This window comes from Mus caroli, chromosome 8 (genome assembly GCF_900094665.2).
Source record: "Mus caroli chromosome 8, CAROLI_EIJ_v1.1, whole genome shotgun sequence".
Taxonomy (NCBI): Eukaryota; Metazoa; Chordata; class Mammalia; order Rodentia; family Muridae; genus Mus; species Mus caroli.
In genome coordinates, this window is record NC_034577.1 from 93605453 (window position 1) to 93627621 (window position 22169).

Below are 22169 nucleotides of genomic sequence, written 5' to 3' on the forward strand. Positions count from 1 at the left end.
TAATTGAAAGTGTGGGTAAAAAAAAAATGTCTGCCATAATATTCTTCTCCTAGATATTTACAGTATGAAAACTGCTACTTTGCAAAGACCATTTCTAACACGATTTGATCAGCTGGACTGCTTGTTCCAACTGTACCCTATAGTCCCTGCCTTCTTGTTTATTCATAATACCCAGGGCTTTTTTGTAAACTCTATAAAATAAACATGCTAAGCTTTAGGGATGCTGATATTTCTCCATCCAAGGACCCAATCTTCCAAACCACAGACTTTCTGTCTGTGGGTCCATCTGTCTGTCTTTTCTTTATTACCTTACCATCAGTGTTAAACTGGTCCTGATAACTGTGCTGGATCTAGGCAAATCAAAAGGAATTCTAGCCATAAAAGTCAAAGTAAATCAACTGTACAAATATCTAATGATGAAAGGAACCTCAAAACCATGGAGCAGATTAATGAGGATTCTCTTTACACAGTGATAAAAAATGAGTAATAACCTGAAACCTATGCTCAGGAAGTCTAGAGGAAGTACTGGGCAAGGCTAATATTGGTGAATCAGGAAAAGACAAGCTCTGATAGTGAGTTGGTTTGAACTTCCTTGCCTTTTAATCTTTATGGGAGTCAACTGGACTCATTTGATTTATAAAGCTGACATATGATTAATACAATTTCTGTGCTTATTTTCTTTCCTTGGAACTTATCCCAAAAATAAACATAAAGGGGCATGTTTTTAACCATGAAGACAGTTTCTCTAACATATGAATTAATGGGTATAGTGGGTAATACTTCTATCTTTTTTTTTATTACGTATTTTCCTCAATTACATTTCCAATGCTATCCCACAAGTCCCCCATACCCTCCCCCACACTCCCCTACCCACCCATTCCCACTTTTTGGCCCTGGTATTCCCCTGTACTGGGGCATATAAAGTTTGTGTGTCCAATGGGCCTCTCTTTCCAGTAATACTTCTATCTTAATGGTATTAAAAATTATATCGAAAAAAATTTCTGAGCACATCTGTGAGTTTCTAGATTAGATTAACTGAGACAGGAAGACCCATACTGAAAGGTGATATAACTTTGATATGGGCCTGAGTTACTAGACTGAGTCAGAAGAAGAAAACTAGCTGACCAACCAGCATCCCCTTCTACTTAACTAACAATATGATTATCAGCCCTTAGCTTCTTTCCCCTGCCTCTCCTACCATCATGGACTCTACCCTCAAACTGCAAGATAAAAAGAACCCTCTCTCCTTTTGTCATGTGTTTACCCACAACAATCTCTTAAAATAGCAACCATATCTCCTAAAATGAACCATGCTACAAATATAATAGTAAGTTCATTAAATAAAGTTCTAAGAACTGACTCTGTAGATGTCACTGAGTGGTATTTATCAAAGTATAAAGCTACATTTATTAAACCTGAATTCAATTGCTACAAGTGCATTTGAAAAAGGTAATATTCTAAATCTCAATATATAGTCTTGTTTAGATTATTAAAATTAAAAGAATATTTATCTTTGTCTAAAGTTAGAAAAGCACTAAATGTAGCTGTCTAGATAGATTGGGAAGTACCACAGGTAAATAAAATCTTAAGACTTTTAAACAATGGTTATTCTTGTGGGCCCAAGCCACAAAAGGAAGGCCATGCCAGGCACTGCCTAGAGGGCCAGGATCCAGAACCTGGACAGCTCAGAACCATAGAACCTTAGGGTAGAACCAAACACAACTGAAAAAGAAAAAAACACAAGAAAACAAAAACCAAAGTCAAGAAAATTATTCCTAACTATATTCGATATTCTGTTATACTCATAGATCAGTGCCTATCCCAGTCATCATCCTAGAGGCTTCCTCCAGCAGCTTAAGGGAGCAAAACAAAGACCCAGAGTCAAACCTTAGGTGGAGTTTGGGAAACCCAAGGAAAGAGGGGAAGGAAGGATTGCAGGAACCAGAGGAGCCAAGGACACCTGGAGAACATGACCACAAAATCAAACAAGAAAGGCTCTTAGGGGATCACAGAGACTGAAGCTGCATTCAGGGAGTCTGCATGTGTCTGTGCTAGGCCCTCTGCATATATGTTATGGTTGTGCCGCTTTGGGTTTTTGTGGAATTCCAATAGTGGGAGAGGCAATGTCTCTGACTCTTTTGCCTGCTCTTGGAACAATTTTGCCCAGACTGGATTGCCTCACCAAGCTCCCATCTTTCTAGTTTTATTGCATCTTGTTATGCTGTGTTTGGTTAATATCATGGGGATACCTGAACTTTTCTGAAGGGAAATGGAGTAGAACTGAATCCTGAGAAAAGGAGAAGGCAAGAGGGGGTGAGGGATGAGAGAAGTGGAGAGACAGGATGATGTACTCTGGATTATTATATGAGAGAAGAATAACCATATTAAATTAGTATTTTAAAAATATATGCAAGTTTATTCCATGTTTCAAACTTGCTGATTATGGCTTTTAGGAGCCTGTTGATCTTATTAGAGGATTTTAGTCATCAGAGAAGTCACTGCTGCAGGAAAGGAAAAGGAATTCCGTGAACTTGCCACCACATATTAAAATTTTCTAAGCACTTGGGAGGCAGAGGCAGGCAGATTTCTGAGTTTGAGGCCAGCCTGGTCTACAGAGTAAGTTCCAGGACAGCCAGACAGCCAGGGCTATACAGAGATACCCTGTCTCGGGAAAAACAAAAAACCGAAAAACAAACAAAAACAAAAACAAAAAACAAAACAAAAAATAGTAAATGTGAGATCAGTCAGAATACCAGCTGTCTCATCATTCTGAGCCAGTTAGATGTCACACTCAGATTGTTTCTCATATCTCTCAGCCTATTCTGCTGTTTTAACAGAGATGTAATTAAATGACACACCAAATAAAGTTAGAGGAGCTATGTTTGTTTCACCTACCAGTAAAGGTCTAGTGTTTTCTGACATATGCTTTATGTTTCCTGAGTGTTTGGTGAATGACTAAAGACAGCTAAGAGTATTTTACCTTTTCTTACAAGAGGGAGGTAAAAATACCTCACTATAAAGGACACATACATGCCCACAAAGGAAGCTTTGAAGGAGTCTAGGAAAGTGTTTCCTACAGATAAGAATAAGAAAAGCAAGAAGTAGGTTAACGTGATCTATAAACAAAGGTGGAGGAGTATGGGAGGGACACACTCTAATTACCCTAGTGGCAGGTATCTACTATAATTTAGCAAAATGTTCCAGAAATAAGAAAATAGAGAGCAGTAGAGAGTGTGGCAAATAGGAGAGTACGTTCCTAGCTATACAATTCAGTTCTTTGTTTCAGGTATTCAAGCCATGCAAGAGTATGCACCCACTTTTCCAGACCCTTCAATCCTTGAAGATTTTGTCTAAGTTTTACTTTCATGAGTAAACAATGCCAATTTTTAAACAATTCAAATAGAACAATCAACACACTCCTGCTCACTGGACTTAGACAGTGTGCTTTACTCGTGTATCACTTCCATTCTGTTCTTGTCACTTGTGGAATACAGAACACAGTGATCATCAGAAACCAAGAGTCCATGTTGAAATCAGATGATGGATGACATCCTATCAAGAGACATAAACATTTTTCTATGGAATTGACAGAACTGCTTTAAATTTCAAGGGAAAATTGGAAGTATGCACGCAAATATGGATTTGAGAGTGATTTAAGAGTAAGATTTACTCTGGTCTCAAAAATCCCCAGATAGCCATTTAGGAGGAGACAAAGACAACTTATTTTCTGAGTTCACAGTGTTTTCTGGGATAACACTGAAAGGATATAAAAACCAGAATGTGCACTGTTGCTGTTAAAATCCTCAAAACTCTTTTTGCCATCACATTAATTGAATAAGTACACTGCAGAAGTTTCCATTCAAGTGAGTCTGTTATGGTAAGGTCAAAAAACGTTCCCATAGCCAAACCTCTCTGAATCAAGTTGTTTTTTGTTTTTTGTTTTTTTTTTAAGCCTCTCATTAAGTATTTAATTTAATTATTTTTCAGTGCTTGAGGCTAAAAGTGCCCAAGCTCATAGTTCTCTTTAATTTCATTAGCAGGCATTTATGAGTCCCTGCTGTGGGTGAATATGGAAGAAATATAAACTTTAGAGTATTTTTCTTTCTTATTAAGATAAAATGCAAAACAACTCATTGCAATTTTCAAGGTCAAAACAAAGCAAACTTTTAAAGCCACTTCTGGGAAGTATCCATCACCCTCTCCAATGGGAAGAGGAATTAGTCCAAATTTCTCCAGCTAAAATTTATCCGGGGGACATTTTTTTTAATTTGAACACTATGCACATTTGATGGAATATTAACTCTTGGATTCTACAGAGAGCTCAGAAGCCAACCTGAAAGCCTAGTTGTGGAATGAATGTACTTACATGAGTTTCTTAACCCTGTGCTAGGCTATCATCTGAAGGTATGCAAGATGTCATAATGTAAACAGAAATGAGGGGAAAAAAAAAAACAAAACCTGTTTTTTTCTTCAGGATTTGTATAACCTCAAGGAACTGTGTTAGTAGCTAATTGCCCTGGTCTCAGAATTTGATTCGACAGGGGAGCAGCTTAATGATTATGCATGCTCAACATTAATTCCTCATCTGCAAATGTCTATTGCCTTCAAAAGATTGCAAGATATTTGACTTAACAGAAATGAATTTTATACGTGTCTAGGGAGGAGGCTGTAGAAGCAACAACAACAAAAACCTATCTGTCTTTAGTAAGCAAGTGACTTTTCAGAATCAAGAAGGGAAGAGGAAGATGACTATACCTGCCATAGGAATGGTGACATCTTGAAGTAGTAACTACTAACTCAACACAGTGCTTCACTTTTAGATGCCTGCTTTATAAACGATGGGAGGTTAGTGAGAATGATCAACATCTTCTGCAAATAATAAAGAAAGGGTGGAATTGGCCTAGACCACAGAAATAATTTTTTTTACACATTTCCTGCCTATCCTACTATTTAACCACTGAGTGGAAAAAAAAAGAATATTAATGACATTTGCCTTACTTAACCATCAGAGTCATTCAGGCTCTGATGTTAGCTTGTATGTGATGGACCTCTGGATTCAGTATATCCTTCTTTGAGTGACTTTGAAGTATCACTTAACTGACGTGTACATAAGTAAAACGAGTTTATAATAGAATCCTTGAACCTGCTCTTACTCCATTGTATGAATTGAGCAGTTGTCTATGAAGCGCATCACACAGCACTTTATACCAAGTGGGATCTCATAAACCAGAGTTTCTTTTGTAATTGCTCTAAGCATTGTTATAATAGCCATCACCCCAGTTTCCATGATAGTAGTTGGTTTGTCATTGTGGTTTAACTGAAATTTAGATGTGTCCTTGAATGTTTGCATCATAGCATTTATTTTTCAATAAATGGGATATTAAAACATGCACTATTTACATAAATAAAGGGAATGTTTTCAGGTGTTTTCACACAACACACACATACACAAACAAACATCCTGCAGTCCCAAAGCTCTTTGTATTTTGACTGATGCACTTATTCTACTAACACATTCTAGCATATGATAACTACTTTAAGACTAGCTAGACCATAGGCTCTAAAAAGAGGATGCCACCTATTATGATGAGGTACTGAGATCTTCTAACTTCCAAGAAAGCCTATTGCCCATGGTGAGTTGCTATCCTTAAACATTTACTTATGCTCCGAAGGTTTATGAAAGTCCATCCTTGGGTCTGATCTTGGGGCTTGTTTTCCACTATTTCTTTTGCCACTAGCTTGGTTCAATTTAGGCCAGTCCACTTCACAGCTAATGATGGGCATTCCCTAATTCTGAGGTCTACTCTATGTATATTGATTGACCTCTGATATCTGTCTTAGTATTTGACTGACAACCTCTCTGAGTTTGTCTTCAAGTGATTCTCTAAGAAATTTAAGAGCTTACCTAAGCCTCATTTGTCTTTAGGAATATTTTCTCTTAACGAAATTAATTCGAAATAGGGGACTACTTTTTAATTGAAGTTTTCTATATCTCTATGTCTAAATAGCCTTCACTGGAGAGTAAGAAGTTTTAGTTTTTTCCTCTTTACCTTTCTTTTTTTTATATAAAATCTCCAAGAACAACACTGCTCACTAATTAAGTAATCCTATCCTTCTATAATTATTGCCATCCTTGATGTAGCACACTCTGCTAGAGTTCACATCTGGGAAGCTGTTTGGGGGAGTTTAGTTAATATCTTAACCATTAATTGATCAACTTTTGTCAAATTTTATTTTTTATATTTTCTTTTTATTCATTGTTGATATATTTAGAAAGAGTGAAGAGATCATCATTTGACTGATGTTATGCAAATAATTTACAAATAATTGGTTTTGTTTTCCTCACAAAGCATGGCCCTCTTGGTAGATGTTCTACAAGTATTCCTCTGAACTTCTAGATAGATCATCACCCCCTTCTTTGTTAACGCAACTTGTTCACATGAAAAGATAGCGTTGTGATAAAACAACAACAACAACATCAACAACAATGGCTATGCAGATATATGGGTTCAAATATATCAGGTTCAAATACTACTTTAGGTCTTTGTAAGTTATATAAACTAAGGTGAGTCTCATTACCCTCGAATATCTCACTATAGTTAACACAACCATATCATTCACATTGTAAAGATTCCTTGAGTATTAAATGATATCAACTGAAAACATCCATCATGAAATTACATTTTTGGTAGTGTGAATCTTTGTAAATACCAATGTAATTCCTGTGGGAATAATAAGATTTTCTTGTGTAGATGGAGTGTGACCTTAGGTTTAAAACTTATCAAGATGCAAAATGTGCATATATAAATAGAGGTTTAAAGTCTTGAGACTGATCTTTAGAAGAGGTTCAATAAAATGCACTCCAACAAACTCCAAGACTGCCTGTGCCCATAACCAGGTAGAAAATCTGTGCTGTCCCTTGAGCCTGTGTATTGAACTCAGAAAGGAATCAGCTGTAGACCTTGGGTTCCTCATCATAACTTGCCTCTGCCATTTATATAGTCTAGTGGTTGCTATGTTTGAAATCACAGTCCTGGAAGACTTGGGAAAGATCTTCTTTGTACCAATAATGCTGCTGCCAATCTCCAGTCCCAGTCAAGCTGTGTGGGGTTATATTAAGGTTCCACATTTACTCACCTGCAGCCTTACTGACATACTAATACACTTTATCATTCGGTTTCAGTCAGGAAACAAAAAATAGCCTCTGGATTCAATCTCTTGTTTGAAAAAGAAATAACAGAACAGAGAATGGAAGAAGAAATCAAAACAATTCTCCTTTCTATTCAACTCTGCAAAAGGGGCTTCTTCTGGGGAATACCATCCTTCTGTTAGGCTCACCTGCTTACATCAAATTCTCTTCCACAAGTTGTTAGGTAGCTTAGCTTGTATTATTTTTCTTGATGTCTCTCTATGCCCTTTTACAGCAGATGTGAGACTCCATTTTACTGTATTTCAAGGATGTGGTAAGAGTAGATTTCAGATATTAATTGATTAGAGCAAGCTCTGTTGAGACCTTCAAGTTCCTAGAACTATAGCCACTGAGAGACTGGGTTTTAATTTAGGCACTTTCCAACACATTCCCTCTAATGTGTAAGTGCTCTCCCTCCACCCCTTTTTGTCTTCCTCTGCCTCTATCTATTGCTCTCTGTCTCTGTCTGTCTACCCCCCTCTCTCGATCTGTGTGTGTGTGTGTGTGTGTGTGTGTGTGTCTGTCTGTCTGTCACTCAAGCTAGCCTTGAATTTGTTATGTATTCCAGGACAACCTCAAATGTACAACCTGCATCCCCAGTGCTGGGATCACAAGTACAGGCCACTGCACCTAGTACATATAATTCAGACTGTGTATATGAGAAACTCCATGGATTCTGATTTTAATGATCAAAGTAGCTTATGCCCCAATCTATCAGAGAATCTCTTGTTCCTTTCCCACAGATAGTCCCTAGACTTTATACAATGCTTTGTTCTGACCACAATACATTTTATTCCACTTTATCCAGTGCCCAACATTTTCCCTCCCTTTCTTTTCCCAATAACACATGGCCATTGCTCTAAAACACTGTGTCCATTAAGTGATTCTTCCAGGATTTTGAAAAAAATGATAAAATAAAGTAAAAAATGTGGAGACACTCATCTGTGAATTCTTGATAACATGATTTTGTAATGTATTGTTATCATGGGGATCGTAGCTTGAAAATGTTCCCACTGATGCTGTTATGGTTACAGTACCAGTAATATTTTTAAGACTGAATAAAAGTACCTGTATTTCTTATTTTCCCAATAAGACACAGAGTTCCTAAAGAAGGAATGAAACACTTTTTTTAATGTTCTGGTAGTTTTCACATTTTGAATAGTACATAACAGTAATAAATTTTCTAAAGTCATGGTTGAATTGGATTGAGCAATGTATATAGAAAACTGAAAAAACAAGTCATACAGTTGGTATATTTGGTGTTCGAATTTCCAGTGTTCTTTTATTGCAGACTCTCCTTTAGATATTATCTCAATCTTTCAAAAATAACATTTATCTTTAGAAAGTACTAAGTTACAGATAATCAAAGGCTTGTAAATAAGATATAAGCTTTGTATTTTGAAGAATTTTCTTACCTCAATTTTCTCATATAATTTTATGGTCAAGGTTTCTTATCTAAGCCAGAGCTAAGAGCATATTAAACTGAGATTATTCATAGGTATTTTGAATTCCATTTGACATTCTGAATTCTGATGATTTCTACTCTATCTGGAACAACTTTTTTTTCTTTAAAAAGTAAAATAAATACAGTAACACTTACTCTGGTAAAAACAGAATAAAAATGAATAGTGGGTATCTAAAACTAGTCATTGTGGTCTCTACGGTACCCATTGTGCTACAACAGTTGGATATTTCTTAAACTTTTTCTCTAGAAATTTACCCAAAGCCAGTGATTTCATCTCTGCAGCAGAGCATCTCATTTCTAGATGCTGGTGAAACTTTAGCCAATTACAATATCAAGGAAGCTACAATAGGAAGCCTGGCTCTGGAAACTGAATGGCAAAATGTGTGACAGTTCACAATTTCAATAATAATAATAATAATAATAATAATAATAAATAGTAATTTTAAAACATGGCCATAGGACATATGTCTCCCCTAGTCCTCCACAAGACATAGTAGGTTGTGTGTGTGTGTGTGTGTGTGTGTGTGTGTAAGTGATATGGATGCTGCCATTTATAAGTTTGTTTGTCTTTCTGTACTTTTCCTGGCCCATTTAGAATGCATGTGAAGGACAAAGAACAACATCTAAGATGTGTTTCATCTTCTACTTTTGAGCCAGGGTATCATTATCCAGTGTGACAGTCTTGCTGGCCTGAAATAATCTCAAGATTCTCCTATGACTCCTGATCACTTGTCTATAGAAGCACTCTGGAATTATTGATCCCTGTTCTAAGGCAGCCGGTTTTATGTGGATTCTGAAAACAGAACTCAAGTCATCCATTTTGTATTTAAAGAATTTAATCCACCAAGCCACTGCCCTGGTCCTATTTGTTTTTTCTCTTAAGCTTGATTCCATAACCATACAAAAGAAGTGATCTACTTTGTGACTTAAAAATAGATACGCAGAGTTTTATAGGAGCAAGCTGGAAGAGTAGCATGATCTTATGAAGCCAGTGGCATAACTCCTACCTTTCTTCAAAGTTCATTTTCCTCAGGGGTACCTACAACATCAGGGGAACAAATAGAAACGTCTTCAGACATCATGTGCATTGCTTTGGCATCTTACTTGCAAGGTTTGATGAATATCTGAATGGCTTTATCAATTCAGATACAATATGCCAAGTCCATACCTTTGAATCATGATTCTGATACATTCATAAACACATACATACATACATACATACATACATACATCGAAACTCAAATAAGTATGTGTGGTATTTGATCTATATTTTACTAGTGTGTCCTGGGATATGCTAAGGTAATTTAAGCTGTGTCTAAATGTTAAACAATTGGTTCTCATACAAGATTAATTATTTACACAGAAGTGTCTGTTGGGAATGCTTTTGAAGGTTCTTGATTCCTGTATCTTGAAGGATGGTCTTGGCATCTAGTGAGTAATAACAGGAAAGATGGAAACATATCAAAATGCATAGTATGTCATTCCTGCAACAAGTTTTTTTTTTTTTTTTACTTGTCTTGTGTTTTATTTTACTTTATTATTTTTCTGGGGCTACCAATGGAGCTCAGCATAAGACACCCGATCTGCAGACTAGAAAGATAACTGAGCAGTTAAGAGAACACACTACTCTTGGTGAAATTTGCATTTGGTTTCCAGCAACCGTATCACATGGTTTGTAACTGCCTGAAATCCCAATATCCAGTGACCCAACACCTTCTAGGTTCATTGATCACCTGTATTCAATAGCATATGTGCACGTTCTCTCATGTAGACATGTGCATATACACATCAGTTTAAAAGTAAAACAAACCAAAAACAAACAAACAAAAACCTTTCCAAACAGAAAAAGAAACCTGGTTTAGGGTTTAGAAACTTTCTCCTTAAATGGTGACACATGAGAAACATCACTGTCACATGGAGTGACAAAGAACTAGAGAATTCTTTTGTCCTCTTCAACATCTCAGTAAGAATCTGTATTATTAATACGATTTTAGAGACTCTGTATCTCTTATTCATTGGGAAAAGACCAAGATATGTGGTTCTTTCTTCATCCTTAGTGGATCAAAGAAATTCCTGAGGGGTTTCAGATGAAGTAAGAATTACCTGTGCCTTTTCATGCCCTGAGATATCCTAGATCAGTGTGAGTGGCCCTTTCAGCAGTAGTCTATAAAAAAGACTATCTATGGTTGATGCTTCCAGTTTTGTGTATTTCAGAATATGAAGAACTTGAGTAGAATTAACACCTACCAAATGCTGAGAAGAATGTAGATTATGTCTTTTGTTCTAAAATACTACCTGGATACTTTCATTCTTTAATGTATCCTGAACATGCAATAACTCACAAGTTCATAAACTTATGCAAAAAACAATAATCACAAAAGATAAATTGAAAATGATATAGGGAACTGATTAGAGGCTTCTCGAATGGAGAGATATTAATGACTAGGTAACACTCTAATAGTGTCAGCATCCTTAACCATCAATAAAATGTAAATTTAAACTTTTAACATCTGATCTCTACCCATGTAGAATGACAACTATTGAGAATATTTATGACAGCAAATGACTGTATAGATATCAGGAAAGGAGGACCCGTATGCAGTGGTGGTGTGACTGTAAAATACTACAGTTAATTTGTAAAGCACCCTGAAAATGTCTAAATAAATACTTAACTATTACATGACTCATCTGTACCACTCACAGAGATATAATCAGAGGATTCCATATTATAATACAAATCTGCTTTTCTATATCCTATTGTGTAGGCATTGCTCTACATCCTAGTATAAACATATTTGTAAAAAAAAACAGTTGTTCTAGCCACAAGATCTAGAAAATAGAATGAATCTAAATGTTTATCAATTGATGAAAAACTAGAAAAAATGTGGTTCAGTTATACAAAAAATTGTGTTAACTATAAACAAAAATGAAATTATGAAATATATATATGCACATGTTCTTTTCACATGTGAATGAATGGTACAAATCTTAAGTGTGATTGCTCAAGTTGGAACACCTGTTAAAGCCAAGTTACTAAGAGGAGAGTCATTGTGGTGTAGTGTGTTAGAAAAAGGAACATAGTAGGACATAAGTAAAATAATCTCTAATAGAAAGACCATTAGGAGTAGAATACTCTCAGCAGTAAGAGGAATGGAGGATCAAGGGCATGAGGGAAGATATGAGATGATAGATTACAACAAAGTAGAAATAAACCATATCGTAACCTGTTTTCTTGTCACTATATTCAAAATCAAAATTAACAGCAATGGTATTTACAACCACAGTAATAGCCATTAAAATAATATACCATGAATGAGGTCATTTAATCATATACCCTGAATGAGGTTATAGAAGCCAAGTTTAAATGGACCCTGCCCCAACCCATGCCCCCCAAAATAGAAAGGCAGTATCAGCTGTAGGATATCCCTTATTAGGAAGTCAGGCATGCCCTGGTTCAATTTCAAACAATGCGGGCTGCAAGCTCTTGCTATTCTTTCTGGTTGCCCACTAGAAATCATGAGAAAATCCCGTTGCTTAGGACACTACACATCTTTGTTGTCAGATACAGAGAAGTCAAGCTGGGACTGAGTTAAAAATCCTCTTCCTGCTGCCCAGATTTCATGCTGCTGAAAGGTTTTGTATAGACTGCTATGGGAGAAAAGGCATCTGTGCTCATTCTGAGATGTGAGCCTTTTCACATTTATACCAATTTGCCAGGCAAGATATGGCCACATTTGTAATAGTAATGTGCCCTGTACAGAGGTAATTAGCCGGTCTCTGATTTGATTTCAAGTTTGCCCTTACAGGAAAGAACCTATGCTTAGTTCTTTGAACTTGGTTCAAAAAAATATAACTGAGTGTGGGGTGGTAATTATCCAGAGGTATGAACTAAAGGCAGAGGGAGCTTCAACCTCAGATACCTAAATCATGAGGACAACAGGAGTCAGCTACCTCCTCCCTCCCAACCGATCACTATAAAGCTGGCTCCCCAATCATGAACATTAGTAAGAAATTATTATATTTCTGAGATCTTCTTCAATTTCTTTCTTTGGAGACTTGAAGTTATTGTCATACACATCTTTCACATGATTGGTTAGAGTTACATCAAGATATTTTATATTATTTGTGTCTATTTGAAGGGTAATGTCTCCTTAACTTCTTTCTCTGTCCCTTATTATCTGTATGAAGGAGAGATACTGATTTCTTTGAGTTGATTTCATATCCAGCCACTTTGCTGAACGTGTTTATCAGCTGTAGGAAATCTCTGGTGAATTTTCAGGATCGCTTACGTATATTATCATTTCATCTGCAAACATTGATGTTTTAACTTCTTCCTTTTCAACTTCTATCCCCTTGTTCTTGGATCTGTAGGATTAGCATAGTGAGAATGGACTTCTTACCAAAAGCAATCTACAGATTCAAAACAATTTACATGAAAATTCCAACACAGTGCTCTACAGAACTGGAAAGAAAGATTCTCAAATACATATGGAAAAAACAAAAAACCTAGGGTAGCTAAAATAATCCTGAAAAATAAAAGGACTTCTGGAGGTATGATTATCCCTTATTCAAGCAGCATTACAGAGAAGTAGTAAGAAAAACTGCATGGTATTGGTATAGAAACAGACAAGCTGCTCGACGGAATTGAATCACAGACTAAGAAATAAACCCACACACCCAAGGACACTTGAGTTTTGACAAAGAACCCACAACTATACAATGAAAAGGGATAGCATCTTCAAAAGTGGTGCTTGTCAAACTGAATGTCAGCATGTAGAAGAATAAAAATAGATCCATATTTATCACAAAACTCAAGTCCAAGTGGATGACAGACCCCAAAATAAAGCCAGATACACTAAATCTAACAAACGAGAAAATGGAGCATAACCTTGAACTCACTGGAACAGTAGACAAGTTCCTGAACAGAACACCAGTGGCTCAGGCACAAACATTAGCAATTAATAAATGGAACCTCAAGAAACTGAAAAACTGCTGCAAGTCAAACACCACCATTAATAGAACAAGATATAGTGTACAGATTGGGAAAATATCTTTACCAACCCTGCATCTGACAGAGGGCTAATATCCAAAATATATAAGGAACTCAAGAAGTTAGACACCAACAAACCAAATATCCCAATTTTAAAATGAGGTACAAAGCTAAACAGAGAATTCTCTATAGAGAAATTTCTAATCATCTAGAAACACTTAAAAAAATGTCCAAAGTCCCTAGTCATTAAGGAAATACAAATCAAAAGGACTCTGATTGCCACCTTACACCATGAGATTTGCTATGATCAAAAACTCAAGAGAAAACACAAGCTGGTGAAGATGTGGAAAAAGGTGGACACTCCTATGTTGGGGGAAGGGTAATCTTTTACAACCACTCTAGAAATCAATTTGGCAGCTTCTCAGAAAAAAATGGCAATAATTTTACCTCAAGACCCAGCTATACTCAGAAGATGCTCCACCATCCCATAAAGACAATTGCTCAACTACATTCATAGCAGCCTTGTTTTTAAAAGCCAGAAACTGGAAATGGCTCATATGTCCCTCAACTGAAGAATGGATACAGACAATGTGGTTCATTTACAAAATGAAATACCACAAAGCTATTGAAAACAAGGATATAATGATTTTTGCAGGCAAGTGAATAGGAAATATTAGTAGAAAATATTATCCTGAGTGAGGTGACCCAGACATACAAGGAATGTACTCACTTATAAGTGGATAGCCATAAAGTACAGGATAACCATGTTATAATCCATAGGCCCAAAGCTAAGTAGCAGAGAGGGTCCAAGAGAGGATTGTTGAATCATTCACAGACCGGAATATGAAGTAGATATCATAGGAGGTGGAGGGAGGAAGAGAACTGGATGAGAGACCAGAAAAGGAGGGTACTGGGGCAGGGTAGTGGATCAGGTGTGAGAAGAACAGGGTAGAGTCAGCAGAAATCAGTGGTAGGCAGCAGGGAGGCAGCATTTCTAGGAAAGGCTAGAGACCCGGGAAGGGAGCAGGGCCCAGAGTGTTATGGGAGGCCACTATAGCTAAGACTTCTAGCAGTAGGAGATATAGATCCTTAATGGCCATTTCCTGCAGCTAAGAAAGACTTCCAGAGAAGTGATAAGGACAAGCAACCCAACCACAATATGCAACCTGCCTACAAAATGTACAGGGACAAAGACAGAGGGAATGGCCCATGATGACTGGCCAAAATTGAGACCTGTCATGAACAAGAACCAAACACTGACATTATTGATGATACTCTGTTATGCTTACAGACAAGAGTCTAGCCTAACTGTCCTCTGAAAGTCTCCTCCCAGCAGTGAATGGAAATAGATACCGAGACTCATAGCCAAATGTTAGATGGAATTCAAGGTCAAAGAGGCCTTGTGAAAAAGTTATGGGGAGGATGGATGGACCAGAAGAGGGCTGGGACCACCACAGAAAGACTAACATTGTCAAGTAGCCTGAACTCTTAGGGGCTCCCAGAGACTAAGCCAGTAATCAAAGAAAGAGCATGTGCAGACCTAAGTTCCCTAAACACATGTACCAGAAGTGCAACTAGGTCCTCATGCTGGGCTGTGCCTGAATCTTTTGCCTACCTGAGGATCTTGTTCCCCTAATTGGGTTGCCTTGTATGGCTTAGTGGGAGAGGACATATCTAGTCCTAAAATGACTTGATGTGCTGGGCAGTGGGAGGGGGGCCAGAGGAGCCTACCCTTTCTTGAAGGAGAAGGGGACAGGTATTGCAGGGAAGATCTGTGTTTGGGTATATTGGGATGAGACAGGCTAATATTGGGGTGTAAAGTCTAATAAATTAATAAAGAACAACATGCTAAATAAGAGAATTTATTACCCTTACATATATCACACTTTACTCCTTGTTTGACCTTATGATGTTTGGCCCAACCAGGACCCTACAGCCCCTGAGTATGTAGAACTTTCAATACCACTGCCCTGGGCCTTGGCTCAGAGACCCTGGCCACATTCCCAGAGGCATAAATACCCCTTTTCCCCCTACTCCCATTAAACAGACTAGTTCTCCAAAGTTGTTCCTAGGTGTGTTTATTGCCCATGCACTCATCACTGACCAAGGTCCTTCATTGTACCCACCGTCACCTTGCTAAGTTTCCCAGCCTCCAGTCTAGCTTGGTGTGCAACAGGCCTGGTTAGCCAGAGAAGGAGTAGACACGAGGTAGTAACTGGAGAAATCAGAGATTGTAGGGCATATCTGCATACTGCATTGATAAACTGAGAGTGACAAACTGCTTGGTGACATCTGTTTCCTCTCAGGCATAATCAGAAGAGCCTTTGTTTATAATGAACAACATATGCAAAACCTCATGGCTACTCAAGGTGCTGAGAATAAGTGACAGATGAATGTAGGCATATATTATTTTCAACCTACTTTAATAAGGGTTCAACCTCCCCTCAAAGCCTACCCTCCACCAGAGGGAATGGTAAAGAAAGGATTTTAGTATATGGGGAAGTCCAGTCTACCAGCAAAAGCAAATAAGACTCAGCACTGCAATCGAAACGACCATGCAGATACCACCCACAAATCAGCAAATCCAGAAGAAACCAAGAGGCGCAAGTCTGCGGAAGCAGGAAGAAGCCACAGGAACCTCATGAGAAGTTTGCTAGTGAGATTCTCTCTATAAAGTCAGCACAAGCTAAGCTCAGCAATGCAATGTAAGGTTAAACCAACACATGCCTGTCATCATTGAAAACTAGCAAGGCAAGTCAATGTTCAAGCTCCTACTGTCTGAGAGGTAATATTTATATTCTTCCTAAACATCACAGGACAAAGGACCTTGCTGTATGTCTTATGATCTGAAAGTAATAGCTGAAATTCACACATTGAAAAGGGGAGAACTGACTACATATAAGCTTTCTAGACTTACAGACCGACTGACCAATAAACAGAATGACAGACAGACACACATACAGACACACAAACACACCGATAAATATATAAACATAAAAATACATTGTATGTTTTTAAAATAACCAAATGTAAATTTGTTAATTAAAAGTCACCATTTAAGTTGTAGAAATGCTCTTATAGATTGCAAGTATAGTAAGATGAAATAGTTTCAGTTCATTTGGAACAGATAATTTGTTCAGATAATAGATACATAAAGCTCTAAAAAAAATCAAGAAGACAAAAACAAAAAGTAGAGTCACTGGGGAAAAAGCCATGAACATTAATCTCACAGGAGATGTGTGAATGGATAGTAAATATATGAAAACACGTTCAATTTCATATTCAATAAAAAAGCAAACCTAAACCATCATGAAATATCAATGTAGACCAATTGAGATGACTAATTTATAAATAGTAGTTGACAGAAAGCAAGCCAGAGGCAAAAAATCAACTGGTGACTAGGGACACAGGTCAGTGGTATTGTACTTGTCTAAGGGAAAGAAATGCAAGAAAAATCCAGATTTTGTGATTGAATGAACAATATAAACCCACTTTAAAAAGTTATGTTAAGTACTATGTGAATCAGCTTTCAATGAATCTAACAGTTCTAATTATCACAATGAAGTGATCATCTCCCAAACTGAGGGCATCAGGAATCTCCACAATTCCAGAATTGAAAGATTTCACTCCTGTGATGAATCAAAACAAGAGCCCAGCTATAAGTATAGCAAGAATTTTCCTTTTTCTTCCTCATCATTGTGCCTTTATTTCTTTGCACTGAGCCTGATATCCTAGAGGTGGTCAGTAAATATTTGTTGAATAAATTAATAATTGAATAAGGGAGTGAAAATATCCTCTTAGGAAAGAAATGTTGAATTAACATTTATTGAATATCAAGTACCATCCTCCTGCTAGGGACTTCAAGTATGCAAGCCATTTTAATAGTCATGGCACATTGTAAACATCAGAGATTATTATTTTTATCTCCAAACTTAAATAAAATATGAGACTTAAAGAACGTAAAGGCAGCCCAAGGTCATGGGGCTTTTTGGCAGAAGCCAGAACCAAGATCTGATCTGTTGCAACTTGGCAAGACTGCCCTGGGCATATTACAGTTCAGAGAGCAGCAGGGCAGTGATGATCCTGGGATCTGATCCATGCAGGCCCATTTGGCTCTGCTCTCCTCAGTAGACTGCCTCGTCATGATCCTCCCTACCCTCACTTGTTATTTAGCAATGAATTATCCTGTTAATACCATGGTGGATAAGTTATGATGTAGGTATTACTAGGGAAGCACAGGTGGAAATTAAGCACCTCCTTCTAAACCTGCAGTTTAACTTGAGTCTTCTGATAAGATAAAGTGAGACAGAAAGAAGCCATCTCGTTAGAAAAAAAAAAATTCTTGAAGTTGACGAGAGTAAACTAAGTTGAAATTGCTTGGAACTCTTTGGATCACTGTACTTTCTTCTCAAGGTTAGGGTTAGCATTTTTCCTATTTTCTTCTTCCCCTTATTTTCCACTCTCTTGATCCCTCTTTTCTCAGACAAACAGTTGTCCTCTAACTAGAATTCAGATCAGATCATTAAAAGCACAAGTCCTAACATCCACTTCTGTCTGTCTCACCTGGTAAATGATCTGCTACGGGAAATTAAGGGAAGTTTCAATTTACTGTTTGTTTATTCTTTTGAGAAAGAAGTCACTGTGGAGCTCTGGCTGAGCTCAAGTCTCTTTGTAGACCAGGCTAGCTTCAATTAAACTCAAAGAAATTACTATGATTCCCAATACTGGGATAGAATGATTGTCCTGCTCTGCCCAGCAATAATCCTCAACTTCTAGCTGGATGAGATTTAAATAAAGCAGTTACTTGTAAAAGAGATTTCAATAAACTCTCAGTAGCCCTTGTTCTCTACTTATCTTTTGTTTAACTTCTATTAGTTTGAGTTTTACAGAGAACCAAACCAATCAAATTGTGTTTGTTTGTTGCTTTCTTCCTTCCTTTGTAATTCTTTCTTCTTTTTATCTATGTATCCAGACATCTATTTATAGAATTTCAGTGTGTGTGTGCGTGTGTGTATGTGTGTGTGTATGTGTGTGTGTATATGTGTGTGTGTGTGTGTGTGTGAGAGAGAGAGGGGGGGTGCAGGGAAGGAGGAGGAAGTATTCTTAGCCAACTTTAGCTAGAAGCAAGAATTTCTAAATACTGAGAAATGATATGTAGTCACCATTCCTTCATTCAGCACAGAAAAGTATTAGAAAAAAAATATTGATGAAAGAAAATGCAATCTAACAGTGATTGTGAAGACATGTAATTAGAGTCAAGTCATAAAGATAATTCTAATATATTATTTACACATCTATAGTATATATACATATATTTAAGTAATAGTGTCATGGTGAAATCTTCACCTTTATACAAAGAATAGTGTTTAAAATGATAATATGAGAGATTAGTAAATTGAAATCATGCTATTCAGTTTTGACAGATGATATGGGACTGAACTAATATTGGGAAATGCTTGTCACAAATTTCCCTCACTTGGTTTTCCTAAAGATTCCTGTCATTGTGAGGAACAAATAGATACCATTCAAGTGGCATGGAGTTGAGCTATAATTTATGTGAGAGTAAGTCATAATTATCTTTATCATAATTATCATCACCATTCCTTTGCCAGGACAATTAAACACATTCCACTTTTGTTTCCTCTTTAGACCTCAAGTTCAGTGCAACAATAGCAATGAGCTTATGCCTTTGGGAATACATTAAATGTAATAAGAATGATTTATATTCAAGTTAATATCTAATCATCAGAGCTAAATGTCTTCTGCTCTATAAAAAATTGTCTTTGTTTTGTGGATAGTGTTTTTGGATTTTACTTCTCTTTTTTAAAAATAGTACTACAAGGAAAATTCTCTACTTTATGTGGCCAATAATTTTTAAGCATTGTGTAAGCTCTATTGTTTATGTCTCCATGCAACATGCATTAAATAATTGAGCATCAGAAAAATGGCTTATCACTATATGAACTAATATATTTTCCATTTCTATAGGCTATGCATTAATCAAAAGATTGACTAGTTCCTTTGGCCTTGATATCTAGGAAGCTCAGAACTAGATTTACTGCTAAAGTCACTGTATTAATTTTTAAGGATATGTTTTCCTTCCATTTCAACACTATTTTTCTTTATGCCTGCTATTTTCTCATATGCCACTTCAAATCAGCCTTGGGAATGGATGGAATATAAATGAATATATTAGCAAGACCCAGCATAAATAAATGGGAAATGAGAGAGAGTGATGTGGAAATAGTAAGATCCAAAAGGATAATTCATCCTGTGTAAATTACAATCAGTAAACATAACTGGTGTCCCAGAAGGAATATGTTGTCCTCAAACAATGATTCGAAAATGGAAACAGAGTTTTTTGGCAGTTATTGAGAGGCAAGGGGAAGAATATGCTTTCATAATCTATATTTAAAAAATACACAGGGATTCATTATGTTGGCTGATTTCACTTAACTCACTAACCTGCATTAAAGTCTCAGCTAGTGATGCCATATTTTGACCAAGTGAGGAAACATCTATACAGTGAGATGAAATGAAAATAGATTCATACATTTTTGCAAGGCAAATTAGCAATATCTGTCAACATTTCAATGCAGTTGTTTGTGACCAAGATGCATTTTAAAATCTATGTAATATAAATTCAAGTGTAAAAGATGGTCACACAATATTGTTTATGGGAGAATTTGTAATGGCCCAAATTGTAGGAAACATATACATACATGCAGAGAGACAGACAGGGAAACATACATATGAGTATAAAATTATGTTTCAATACATTTAGGGGTGTATATATGTATGGAGCTTAGGAAAATGAAGGTAACAATCCTATGTGAAGTGAATGAGGGTAGAAGTTTGTGGGAAAGTTTTAATTTTCACTACATTGACTTATAAGAAATCATTCTTCTACAGAAGTGTATGAAGAGAAAGATCATGATGAATAAAGTGGCAAATTTTGTATATGGCAAAATATGTATTATACACACACACACACACACATATATATATATATATATATATGTGTGTGTGTGTGTGTGTATAATACATATTTTGTGTATAATACATATATATATATGTGTGTGTATATATATATATAAATACACACACATATATATACACACACATACACATATATAATACATTATACATTTTATACATTATATATTATGTACATTATATATACATTATATTACATATGATATATATTAGATGTTGTATGTTATATCTTACATATTCCATGTTATATTATATACTATGTATAATATATTCCACATTATATTAAATATTATGTATCACATATTCCATATTACATACTATTCTTATGTGTTATATGCTATATGCTATTGTCATATGCTAATATTATATACTATTTATTTTATATTATGTTTTATGTTGTATGTTGTATGTTTTTATTGTATATTGTTTACTTGTATACTATATAATATATATTTCTATATATTATTTACATAATATATATAAATATAATATAGAATATATATTTCCCTTCTCAGGCATGCTTTTTCATTTATAGGGTGGCCTTTATGTATAATAAATTTTCTTTCTGAAACATTTAGAAAAATTTATAAGTATCTTGATTTTCATATGTGCTATAACAAAAATCAGTTTTAGAAAAAAAACTAATAAAAGTGAAGTACTCTAAAATGTCAAGAGGGCCACCTCTTCTTTTTTGTTAAAATTTCCATGGCAACCCTTCTGGTCCCCGCCAGCACCAGGGTAGCTTGGGCGCAGAGTTGACTGACACCCACAAGCTACCCACAAGACACACCACAGGATCTTAAGACCTCTGGTGAGTGGAACACAGCTGCTTCGCCAATCCAATCGCACGGGACCTGAGACTGCATCAATTAGGGAAGCAGAAAACCTGGCCAAATGACGGGCACAAGTCCCTAACAGTCCACGCCAGCACTGGGGTACTTTAGGTGTGGAGTCTGCAGACACCCACAAGGTATACACAGGACACTTCATGAGATCTTAAGACCTCTGTGAGTGGATCACAACTTCTGCCAGGAGGCAGGTGCAAACACCAGATATCTGGGCACCTTCCCTGCAAGAGGAGAGCCTACCTGCAGAAAGTACTCTGAACACGGAAACACAGGAGAGAGCTAGTCTCCCAGGTATGAAGATAGAGGCTAACATAAATACCTGAGGAACAAGATCTAACCAGAGACAACTACAACAACTAATTCCAGAGATTACCAGATGGTGAAAGGCAAATGTAAGAATCTTACTAACAGAAACCAAGACCATCATCAGAACACAGCACTCCAACCCCACCCAGTACTGGGCACCCCAACAAACCCAAAAAGCTAGACCAGATTTAAAAGCATATCTCATGATGATGGTAGAGGACATCAAGAAGGACTTTAATAACTCACTTAAAGAAATACAGGAGAACAATGCTAAACAGGTAGAAAACCTTAAAGAGGAAGCACAAAAATCCCTTAAAGAATTGCAGGAAAACACAACCAAACAGGTGATGGAATTGAATAAAACCATCAAAGACC